At 42.4% G+C, this 12,751-nt stretch overlaps 1 protein-coding gene across 4 annotated transcripts in view; it reads left to right on the top strand.

Moving 5' to 3' along the window:
- LOC139422707 (sema domain, immunoglobulin domain (Ig), transmembrane domain (TM) and short cytoplasmic domain, (semaphorin) 4D) overlaps positions 1–12,751 on the top strand; it is an 80,591-nt gene that overhangs the window by 21,120 nt on the left and 46,720 nt on the right. The gene's annotated exons all lie outside the window — the stretch shown is intronic.

The following is a 12,751-nucleotide window of genomic DNA, read 5'->3' as shown; positions in this document are numbered from 1 at the left end:
ACTAGGAGGTGGTGTCAGAGGAAGGTCCAAAATCTGGTCAAAGACTCCAGCCACCCAAGTCATAGACTGTTCTCTCTGCTACCGCACTGCCAGTGGTACCGGAGCGCCAAGTCTAGGTCCAAAAGGCTTCTGAACCTCTTCTACCCCCAAGCCATAAGACTGCTGAACAATTAATCAAATGGCCACTGGACTATTTAAATTGACCACCCCCCCCCCCCCCCCCTTGTTTTTACACTGTTGCAACTCGCTGTTTATTATCTAGACTAACCTGTACCCTGCTCATTGATTTGGTACCGGTACCCCCTGTATATAGCCTAGTTATTATGTCATTTCACTTTATATAGTAAATATTTTCTTAACTCTATTTCTTGAACTGCATTGTTGGTTAAGGGCTGGAAAGTAAGCATTTCACGGGAAAGTCTACTACGCCTGTTGTATTCGGAGAGTGTGAGAAATAAAATTAGATTTCAGGCCATGGAGAATCGCAAAATTGTTGATACTGCTCCCAACAACATTTCTGCCCTGAATTGAATTGTCGACAAAGATCAGTGGGGAAAAGTTGTAATGCACTACTTTCTGCACACAGCCAGTGTGACCCGGAGTGACTTGACACAACTGGCCAAACAAGCTGTAGCTGCACTACATGACCAAAAGAATATGGACACCTGCTCGTCAACCATCTAATTCCAGAATCATGGGTGTCAATATGGCGTTGGTCCCCCCCCCCCCCCCCCAATCATCCACTCTTCTAGGATGGCTTTCCCACTAGATGTTGGAACATTGCTGTGGGAAGTTGCTTCCGTTCAGCCACAAGCGCATTAGTGAGATCCAAGCACTGATGTCGAGCGATTAGGCCTGGCTCACAGTCAGCGTTCCAAATCATCCCAAAGGTGTTTGAGGTCAGGGCAGGCCAGTTAAGTTCTTCCACACCGATCTTGGACCTCGCTATGTGCTCGGGGGAATTGTCATGCCGAAACAGGAAAGGGCCTTCCCCAAACTGTTACCACAAAATTGGAAGCACAGAATCGTCAATGTTATTGAATGCTGTAGTGTTAAGATTTCCCTTCACTGGAGCTAAGGGGCCTAGCCCGAACATGGAAAAACAGCCCCAGACCATTATTCTTCCTCAACCAAGCATTACAGTAGGCACTAGGCATTGGGCCAGGTTGCGTTCTCCTGGCATCTGCCAAACCCAGAGACGTCCATCGGAATGCCATATGGTGAAAAGTGATTCGGAATCCACTAATTCGAAGAGATGTCCACATACACAAAAGTATCTATAGTGTAGCTACAAACCAAACGGAAAAGACGCTGCCGTGAAGCGTTCGTCCATGTAAGAATCTATCTACTTATTCAGATATTTATTTTTTTGTAATTTTCATTGCAAGTTACAATGTACTGTTAACTAGCTAGCGGATATTTGCTTGCTGGCTCGCTAGCTAACATTACGTGTATAAATAAGCCATTTTCCACAACTTTGGAAGTATGCTTGGGGTCATTGTCCATTTGGAAGACCCATTTGCAACCAAGCTTTAACTTCCTGACTGATGTCTTGATGTTGCTTCAACATATCCACATAATTTTCCTACCTCATGATGCTATCTATTTTGTGAATGGCACCATTCCCTCCTGTAGCAAAGCACCCCCACAACATGATGCTGCCACCCCAGTGGTTCACGGTTGGGATGGTGTTCTTTGGCTTGCAAGCCTCCCCCTTTTTCCTCCAAACATATCAATGGTAATTATGGCCAAACAGTTATATTTTTGTTTCATCAGACCGGAGGACATTTCTCCAGAAAGTACGATCTTTGTCCCCATGTGCAGTTGCAAACCGTAGTCTGGCATTTTTATGGCCGTTTTGGAGCAGTCGATTCTTCCTTGCTGAGTGGCCTTTCAGGGTATGTCGATATAGGACTCGTTTTACTGTGGATATAGATACATTTGTACCCGTTTCCTCCAACATCTTCACAAGGTCCTTTGCTGCTGTTCTGGGATTGATTTGCACTTTTCGCACCAAAGTATGTTCATCTCTAGGAGACAGAATGTGTCTCCTTCCTGAGCGGTATGACGGCTGCGTGGTCCCATGGTGTTTGTACTTGCATACTGTTTGTACAGATGAACGTGGTCCTTCAGGCGTCTGGAAATTGCACCCAAGGATGAACCAGAGGTATACAATTGTTTTTTTCATTCTTGTCTGATTTCTTGTGATATTCCCATGATGTCAAGCAAAGGGGCACTGAGTGTGAAGGTAGGCCTTGAAATACATCCACAGGCACACCCCCAACTGACTCAAATTATGTAAATTAGAAGCTTCTAAAGCCATGACATAATTTTCTGGAATTTTCCAAGCTGTTTAAAGGCACAGTCAACTTAGTGGATGTGAACTTCTGACCCACTGGAATTGTGATACAGCTAAATAATCTGTCTGTAAACAATTGTTGGAAGAATTACTTGTCATGCACAAAGTAGATGTCCTAACCAACTTGCCAAAACTATAGTTTGTTAACAAGACATTTGTGTAGTGGTTGAAACACTTAGGTTGGAGTCATTAAAACTAGTTTATGTAAACTTCTGACTTCAACTGTATGTCCGTGAACAGCCAGCTAGCCTGCACATGCTCTGAGGACGCCGTCTGGGCTGGCAACCTTGCAAGGGTTTACTCACGTCAGTGTCCAACATGGCTGGCTCTCCCTTTTATAATCCGTGATTGTCTGTAGTCCCTGCCACATATACGTGTCGTGTCTGAGCTAATTAATTGCTATCGTTTTTCCTCTTTGATTGCCTTACGGAGGTCATAGCTGGTCTGTTTGTACACTTCCATGTTCCCAGTCATTTAGCCGTGGTAAAATGCGGCGGTTTACGCTTTCAGTTTTACGTGAATGCAGCCATCTACCAACGGGTTTTGGGTTTGGATAAGTTGTAATCGATTCTGATTGGTCAAAACAACATTGATCTGTTTTTACCATGGGTGCTTCCTGCTTAGTTTCTGCCTATATGTAACAGTATAGCTTCTGTCTCTCTCCTCGTCCCTGACTGAGCTCGAACCAGGGACCCTCTGCCCACATCTACAACTGCCTCCCACGAAGCGTTGTTACCCATCGCTCCACAAAAGCTGCGGCCCTTGCAGAGCAAGGGGAACAACTACTTCAAGGTCTCAGAGCGAGTGACGTCACCAATTGAAACGCTATTAGGGCGCACCGCTAACTAAGCTAGCCATTTCACATCGGTTACATATAGGCGGGTATGCGCAGGATGATGGCATGGTCTGATTTGCTGAAGGGGGGTTGGGGGAAGGTCTTGTAGCCTACCCAGAAGGAAGAGTAACAATGGTCAAGCAGGACCCAGGCCAGAAGTCGAATTTCTGGTGGGTGACCACCAATTTAGTGTCAAAGTTATTTTTGCCTGTAGGTAATAATACTAGATACGTTCTGATTTTAAATAATTTAAGAAATTGCACCCCAAACAAAGCCAAATACTGCAAAGTTGGCTTGGAGCTAGAAACAGCTCGACCGGGTCTGTCGGCACCACTGTCAAAAATCCAGATTGAGATAAATTGCCTGCATTGATGCGATACAGGTAAATAGTGCGCTAAGTTTTACTTTACTGGAACCATGCAGTGTGCACAGAGTCAGCGATGCCGTTCTCAATGGTTACAGCTGTGATCAGCACACACACACACACACACACACACACTCACGCAGCACCCCGACAGAAAGAAGTTAACCCCTTCAAGGCTAGGGTATGTAGAGTTGGACTGGTTTCATCCACAGGCCCTAGATTGATACTATTCCTCTGCATCAGTGGTAGGCTTACAGCACACAGTTTAATTTTGAAAGTTTGAATACATGTAGAATCATAGAAAATATTGCTGAAAACCAACAGATCATTTTGGTACTGAGGCAGATCCTTAAAAAAAAAAAAAATAGCTAAGCCTTTACCAGCCTGTTTTTGTATAACAATTTAAGACTGCCTGTATTTCTACATGTGAATGAACACTTTGGTTTTGAGTTCAGTAAGTAAGTGATGAGTTTGTTGACAAGCTGTCCAACAGATCAAAGGTTTCTTAGCAACCAGCGTTGGGGGTGACGGAGGCCCCAGATTTAGTAGTTCATTGTTCTGCCTGTGCTGGTCAGTGTTGTAGCACAATTGTTCGTTTGGAAGAATGATAAATGTTCCTGCCAAAAGGAAGGGAAAAGAAAAGTGGGAGAGTGTCCCCCGTCAGTGGTCTGGGAACAAAGACCCCCTCAACATGGGACTACTTAAGATTCATGCAGCTCTGATCAGCGCTGTTGCTGCTGAACCCCCCCCCCCCCATCCCAACACATCCCATCTCATTTTTATCTGCCATGCTTTCCAGCAGCAAACAATTACATCAGCTGACATCCCAGTAAGTATGTGAAATCTGGAAGGCAACTCCCCAACTATTAACAGTCCAGTAGCTAGAGGCCTTTGTAGGAAGATGGAGCGTCTTGATTAGTTTGTCTTGAGGAAACTAAATTATATTACTTCCAGCATGACAATCATTTTTTTGTTCTAATAAAATGTGAATCTTGTATAAATATATGACAGTATTAGAATAACCTTGAGTTCCAAGTAAACAACCTACCCCATTTGGAAAAATTCCATGTGCACATTGTTAGTCGAGAGATTAGTCATATCTTAAACTGGTTGTGGAAGCTGTTTTTTAAAACGATCTGCTTCAAGTATTCCCAGATTGTAAATAAAGCCTTGCTGTTATGCACCATTCCCTCTGTTGTGATGTTTCTAAAGCCAGATTTGGCTTGTAGACAGGGATTATTTCTGTTGAAACCCAAACCTTTGTAATCCACCCCAGTGCACAGTGCAGATCAGAACCCAATAGTCCTCTGGGTACACCTCTTTGCTGATTGTGAGCAGTGGGATTTTACCCAGTAATTTTGTTTTGTTCTGTATAAAGAAATAGTTTTACTCAAGTGTTGGTTGGCTGCATTGCACCGATGGGGACAGAATCTAGGACAGAAACTCTTACGTAGATTACTCCAAATGTAGTTTACACAGCAAGGACTAGCTAGTTGCATGCGAGTACACATATTTAAAACCTGATGGACCAGTCCTCTACCCGGCAAGGCCTAATCACCAAACAGTCAGATAAAAAACATCTGCTGATCCAAAGTTGAACTCCTAAACTAGTCTGTATTAGATTGGGACAAAGCCTTTTCAATCTCTGTGAGCAAGGTTATCCAGCTCTTCGAAGCTGCCAAGAGCAGAGGCATCTGATGGGAGGAGAGGGGGAACTCAGTCGGTGTACTCTTTAAAGCCTCAGACACACCAAGAATTTTGACTACCGTGGTTTGCGCTTTCAGTTTCACGCGAATGCTGCCATCAATCAACGGTTTCTGGTTTGGGAATGTTTTAATAGTTGCTATGGGAACGACACCATCAATGCACTTTCTAATGAACTCGCTCACCGACTCAGCGTATTCGTCAATGTTGTTGTTGGACGCAATGCGGAACATATCCCAATCCACGTGATCGAAGCAGTCCACGCTTCAAGACTGCTTCGATCACGTGGGTTGGGATATGTTCCGCATTGCGTCCAACAACAACAGTTCGTACATTTGAAGTCGGAAGTTCACATACACCTGAGCCAAATACATTTAAACTCAGTTTTTCACAATTCCTGACATTTAATCCTAGTAACAATTCCCTGTCTTAGGTCAGTTACGATCACCACTTTATTTTAAGAATGTGAAAGGTCAGAATAATAGTAGTATTTTATTTCTTTCATCACATTCCCAGTGGGTCAGAAGTTTACATACACTCAATTAGTATTTCGTAGCATTGCCTTTAAATTGTTTCACTTGGGTCAAACGTTTTGGGTAGTCTTCCACAAGCTTCCCACAATAAGTTGGGTGAATTTTGTCCCATTCCTCCTGACCGAGCTGAGTCAGGTTTGTAGGCCTCCTTGCTCGCACATGCTTTTTCAGTTCAGCCCACAAATGTTCTATCAGTTTGAGGTCAGGGCTTTGTGATGGCCACTCCAATACCTTGACTTTGTTGTCCTTAACCTCTTGAACCTCTGGGGGCAGTATTTCATTTTTGACTCGCTGTGAGCGTTGGCTCATGAAGTCCAACAGCCACAAAACCAACCCCCCAATGCTCACAGCGAGTCAAAATAGGCTTGTGGAGGTCTACAATTTATTTTGAGGTCTTGGCTGATTTCTTTAGATTTTTCCCATGATGTCAAGCAAAGGGGCACTGAATTTGAAGGTAGGCCTTGAAATACTTCCACAGGTACACCACCAATTGACTCAAATGATGTCAATTAGCCTATCAGAAGCTTCTAAAGCTTCTAAATTACATCATTTTCTGGAATTTTCCAAGCTGTATAAAGGCACAGTCAACTTAGTGTATGTACATTTCTGACCCACTGGCATTGTGGTAGTGAATTACAAGTGAAATCACCCTTTCCAAACACCAAAACAAACACAAAAGTCGTAATATATGTACAATTGAAGTCGGAAGTTTACATACACTTAGGTTGAAGTCATTAAAACTCATTTTTCAAACAAATTTCGTGTTAAAATATAGTTTTGGCAAATCGGTTAGGACATCTACTTTGTGCGCGACAAGTAATTTTTCAAACAATTGTTGGAAAAATTACTTGTCGCGCACAAAGTAGATGTCCTAACCGATTTGCCAAAACTATATTTTAACACGAAATTTGTTTGAAAAATGAGTTTTAATGACTTCAACCTAAGTGTATGTAAACTTCCGACTTCAATTGTACATATATTACGACTTTTGTGTTTGTTTTGGTGTTTGGAAAGGGTGTTTTCAGCTATAGCTGAAGTCTGTGCCCCATTTTGTTGATTGAGAATATGAACAGGTTTCTTCAATTAAGTGTTGCAATTAAGTGTTTGCTGTCATTCAACGAGAGAGGAGAGCAGCTAGGGCCTACTGTCTGCAGTGCAGCCTACTGTCTGCAGTTTTATTTTACAAGTCAGTTAAGAATGACTGCCTAGGAACAGTGGGTTAACTGCCTGTTCAGGGGCAGAACGACAGATTTGTACCTTGTCAGCTCGGGGGTTTGAACTTGCAACCTTTCGGTTACTAGTCCAACGCTCTAACCACTAGGCTACCCTGCCGCCCCAGTGCATTAGTATTAGCATTGGTTTATGCACTTTTTTTCACTTTAAGTACTGCACCAAACATCTTAGCTAGAGTGCGCAACTAAGACCTTCTTGATTTAATTCAGACTATTTTGAGGAAGTGTTACTGGCTATGTTGCTCTAGTGGCTCTAAGGACAAACAGTAATATTGTTGTTTTTTACTAGTTTTTCAGCCGAAGTCCTTTAGGGAGAATGCCGTTTGCTTCGCCTAGCCGAGTTCTGCTAGGAGCAAACCTATGAGGACGCCAACTCACCCACAGCCTCTCTCTCTCTCCACCCCCCCCCCCCCCTTTCCTCTTCTCTGTCAACCCCCATTCTCTCTCCATGGCTTGTACCCGCCCCTCTTTTCTCTTTCTCCCCTCCCCCACTCTTCAGCATGTTGACAGGGCTGTCAGGGGAGTGTGGATGTTGGTAGGATGTGTCCCAAATGGCCCTGGTCAAAAGTAGTAGGGAATAGGGTGCCATTTGGGACTGAACCTTAAGCATGAGAGCACAGATGAGAATGTGGAGCAGGCCGGGGTGGGGGGGCGTATTGGTGATATCTTTACTGGAATGGCCACATGGCCAGGGTATGTGTGGCGTTCCCCAGTCGGTCTCAGCTAGTCCACCATGCGTGTGAAGTGTATTCATATCAGTGTCAGGGGAAAGTCAGATTTAGAGAAAGAAGCCAAGGCTCAGGAGTTGGGCACCAGCCTGCTGCTGTCTGAGATGCTTCGTGGTTTGTCTGAGTGTGACTGGTAGTTAATATGCCCATGTGTTCCACCTGCTTCCTCTCTCTCTCTCTCTTTTAGGGCAGGCTCAGATATTCATCAAGGCATAGACTAACTATATCTGCAGACTATATCCATCAGACTACCTACAGAAGATCTGAACTTTACTTCCCTATTTATTTAACCTTTTATTTAACTAGGCAAGTCAGTTAATAGGGCTGCAATCCCATTAATGGGATGATATGACAACAGCCAGTGAAAGTGCAGGGGAAATCTCATAATTTAAAATTCCTCAAACACACCACCTTATACCGTTTTAGAGGTAATCTTGTTGTTAATCTCACCAGAGTGTCCGATTTCAAATAGGCTTTACAGCGAAAGCACCACAAGCGATTGTGTATGGCCACCACCAACTCACAGAAAAATTCAGCAATTTTTCCAGACAAAGAGAGGAGTAACAAAAAGCGCACATAGAGATAAAATGAATCACTAACCTTTGATGATCTTCATCAGATGACACTCATGGGACTTCATGTTACACAATACATGTATGTTTTGTTTGATAAAGTTGATATTTATATACATTAGCGTGTTACGTTCACTAGATCCAAAAACATCTGGTGATATTGCAGAGAGCCACATCATTTTACAGAAATACTCATTATAAATGTCAATAAATATAATTGTTAGACATGGAAATATGGATATACCTCTCCTTAATGCAACCGCTGTGTCAGATTTCAAAACAATTTACGGAAAAAGCAAACCATGCAATAATCTGAGACGGCGCTCAGAAAATAAATACAATTATCCGCTATGTTGGAGTCAACAGAAATCACATTATAAATATTCCCTTACCTCTGACGATCTTCATCAGAATGCACTCCCAGGAATCCTAGTTCCACAATAAATGCTTGATTTGTTCGATAATGTCCATTTTATTTATGTCCAAGTAGCTACTTTTATTAGTGCGTTTAGTACACAAATCCAAACGCTCGTGCAGGTCCATACGAACGTCGGACAAAAACTTCAAAACGTTATATTACAGGTTGAAGAAATTTGTCAAACTAAGTATAGAATCGATCTTTAGGATGTTATCATAAATCTTCAATAAAGTTCCAACCGAAGAATTCCTATGTCTGTAGAGAAGCCATGGAACGCAGTTCGCTATCATGTGAAATGCGCCTGGCTCTCTGCCAGAACACTGACTCAAAGAGCTCCCATCCGGCTCCACAACACAGTAGAAGCCTCATTCAAGTTTCTAAAGACGGTTGACATCTAGTGGAAGCTCTAGGAAGTGCAACTTCATCCATATCCCACTGTGTATTCAATTGGGGCTGGGTTAAAAATCGACAAACCTCAGATTTCCCACTTCCTGTTTGGATTTCTTCTCAGGTTTTTGCCTGCCATATGAGTTCTGTTATACTCAGACATCATTCAAACAGTTTTAGAAACTCCAGAGTGTTTTCTATCCAATACTAATAATATGCATATATTAGCAACTGGGACTGAGGAGCAGGCCGCTGACTCTGGGCACCTTTCATCCTAGCTACTCAATACTGCCCCTGCAGCCATAAGAAGTTAACATATTTTTATTTACAATGACGGCCTACCAAAAGTCCTCCTGCAGGGACGTGGGCTGGGATTAAAAATAAAAAATAATCTAAAAATATAGGACAGAACACGCATCACGACAAGACACCGACACTACATAAAGAGAGACCTAAGACAACATAGCATGGCAGCATCATATGACAACATGGTAGCAACACAACATGACGACAACATGGTAGCAATAAAACATGGTAGAAGCACGAAACATGGTACAAAGATTATTGGGCACATACAACAGCACAAAGGCCAAGAAGGTAGAGACAACAATACATCACACAAAGCAGCCACAACTGTCAGTGTCCGTGATTTGAGTCTTTGAGTGAAGAGATGGAGATAAAACTGTCCAGTTTGAGTTTGTTGCAGCTCGTTCCAGTCGCTAGCTGCAGCAAACTGAAAAGAGGAGCGACCCAGAGATGAGGGTGTGCTTTGAGTACCTTTAACAGAATGTGACTGGCAAGAACGGGTGTTGTATGTGGAGGGTGAGGGCTGCAGTAGATATCTCAGATGGGGAGCGAGGCCTAAGAGATTTTTATAAATACGCATCAACCAGTGGGTCTTGCGACGGCTATACAGAGATGACCAGTTTACAGAGGAGTACAGAGTGCAGTGATGTGTCCTATAAGGAGCGTTCGACTTGAAATCAGGTGTCACGGCCCAGTGATTTCTATCAGTCTGTTTGCCATACGTTTGTTGTGAAGTAGGCCATTTGTTAAAAGTGAAATGGCGCCTCTTATTCAGCATCACTCATCAATTAGAGATGTGGACCCCGTGACACCCTGACTTCCTCCGTGACACCAGGGCGGGGCAGGGGTCTATGTGTCCGTGGCACTGGTCAGTCAACGCTCAATTGAGATGTCTGGAGCCGGTGCCACGTTTTGCGGGAGTCAAGTGAAGCTTGTTTCCTCAGTATGTAAAGGGGGATGTGACCCCTAACCTATAGCTCATCAATTTGGTGCCATGTCATCTCCTCACAAACTATCAATGATGTGATCATGGGGGTGAGGGAGTGGGGACACAGTACAGGGCGATACCTTATTTGGGGTGTTGCTGTCTTTGTTGTGACGGTTTGCTAAGGCCACCGGCTCGGAAGGAAGGAAGGAAGGAAGGAAGGAAGGAAGGAAGGAAGGAAGGAAGGAAGGAAGGAAGGAAGGAAGGAAGGAAGGAAGGAAGGAAGGAAGGAAGGAAGGAAGGAAGGAAGGAAGGAAGGAAGGATGGATATTCAAGGTATCGGTGTAAATAGCCCAAATAAGTCACAACGCTCTTGAAACCAAGATAATGTGTAAGTGATGACTGTTTTAACTGAGACATGAGTTTAGATTTATAAAAACATTGTCAAAGTTCAATGGCGGATGCATACTCTACGCGAATTTGAAAATACACTGACAGAACTTTGAATCGCAAAGGAATTCCCCAGTAGCCTCTCTGCAATGCATTGTGTGCAATATAGGCTATTTGAAAATGGACAGGACAAACAACTCAATTTTTAAAGCCATAAAAATTGTATGTTTTTTTAAATTATATACATTTTATTCTATTGTTTTTATGCACCCAATTCTCTGCATGACTTGATACATTGTCCTTTTTGTTTTGTACAGTAACTCATCCAACAAATGCTAATTAATTCAATGTTTGGGTTCAATTCTGTGACCTGATTTCAATTGTCTGGAAGATTGTATCTTATCATGGGATAATGATCTCGGTTGCATTGCCAGGGGCTGAGGGTCATGCAGTACAATGGAAACCCCTCTTCTTCTTTGAGTTTCATCTCATCATATTTCTTTTCATTTAGCCTTTTATTTAACCAGTATAGAATATTTTGAGGTTAAGACATGTTTTTATTTCAAGAGACCTTTTAAATGGTAATGCCAGTTTTTTTAAATATTTTTTTTAATTTTATTTAACCTTAATTTAACTAGGCAAGTCAGTTAAGAACAAATTCTTATTTACAATGACGGCCTAGGAACAGTGGGTTAACTGCCTTGTTCAGGGGCAGAACGACAGATTTGTACCTTGTAAGTTCAAACCCCCGAGCTGACAACGTTCCGGCTACTAGTCCAACGCTCTAACCACTAGGCTACCCTGCCGCCCCAAGTTTCCTTATCATTTTTTTAAAGATATTTTTCTATTCATGAGATTAACATCCACTTGCCAAAATATATGAATGTGTTCAGAGTGTGAGGTCCAAAGAGGGTAATCTAATGTTGCTGTGTCTAGCTTCATGTCTAGCTTCATGTTTACACCTGAGCATTTTGTGCTTTAGAATCTAAACCATCAAAGGTTAAATCAATAGGTGAGCCCATATTTTTTTTTTTTTGTGAGACAGGTTTTAATGATATATTTTGAGTTGAGTGCAGCGAGGCAGGGCTTAGCTCCTGTTCTCTTGAAAGGGGGGGGGAATGCATTCACTCTTTTGAAGTGCTTTAATTTTGCGTATAGGGGATTGGGAAGCATACACAGGGAAAGTGTTGTGAGTGGAGGTTTCACCATCTGTCTGCAGAAATGAATTCTACGTTCTTTCGTCTCTTTTATTAATTCTGCTTCAATTGCAGCCAGAAAGAAACATTTTTACTATGTTGTGTGAATTATTTATTTGTTTGCACCTATTTCAGAGAATACATTTTTATTCAACAAACTATTGTAGAACTTTCTGTGAAGCACATTCAGAATATTCTTTGTTTTCAAAATGGTAATGCCACTGACATTGCTGTGCCATGGGAAAATATTTACATCACGTCTGTGATTTGACAAACTAATGGCTGTAATATGTTAAAGCATCAAACTTTCCCAGGAGATGTATATTTTTAATTGTTTATTATTTTAGTACTGTTTATGTTCTTCGAGCGTTATAATATGTTCTCCTACATAACCAATTAGGTAGCCATAAGAGACTATACCATTAAAGATGCTGTCATGGGGTTAGAGGGTTCTCAGTATATTCTCAGGCTCTGAATAGAGCTTCCCCTGGCTGCTGATCACACAAAGCCTACAGCTGGTGGGAGTTGTAGGAAGAGATGCACACTGATTGACATTTTCCCCCCGGACTCTTGTAAGGGTGGATAATGTTATTACTCTAATGTAAAGATTCAGAACTGACAGGCCAAGGCTGTCCTTTCTAGTCTGTAGTGTTCTGTTTGTCCTATCCTATCCTATACAAAGATGATCTTTATTTCGTATGGTTATTAGCTTGGTTCCAGATCTGTTTTGTACGGTCTTTCCAATGCCTATAGTCTGTCATGCCAAACACAAACTGATCTGGGACCAGGCTATATGATTTAT

Source organism: Oncorhynchus clarkii, chromosome 12, assembly GCF_045791955.1.
Source record: "Oncorhynchus clarkii lewisi isolate Uvic-CL-2024 chromosome 12, UVic_Ocla_1.0, whole genome shotgun sequence".
Classification (NCBI taxonomy): Eukaryota; Metazoa; Chordata; class Actinopteri; order Salmoniformes; family Salmonidae; genus Oncorhynchus; species Oncorhynchus clarkii.
This window is presented reverse-complemented; position numbering and strand designations above follow the sequence as displayed.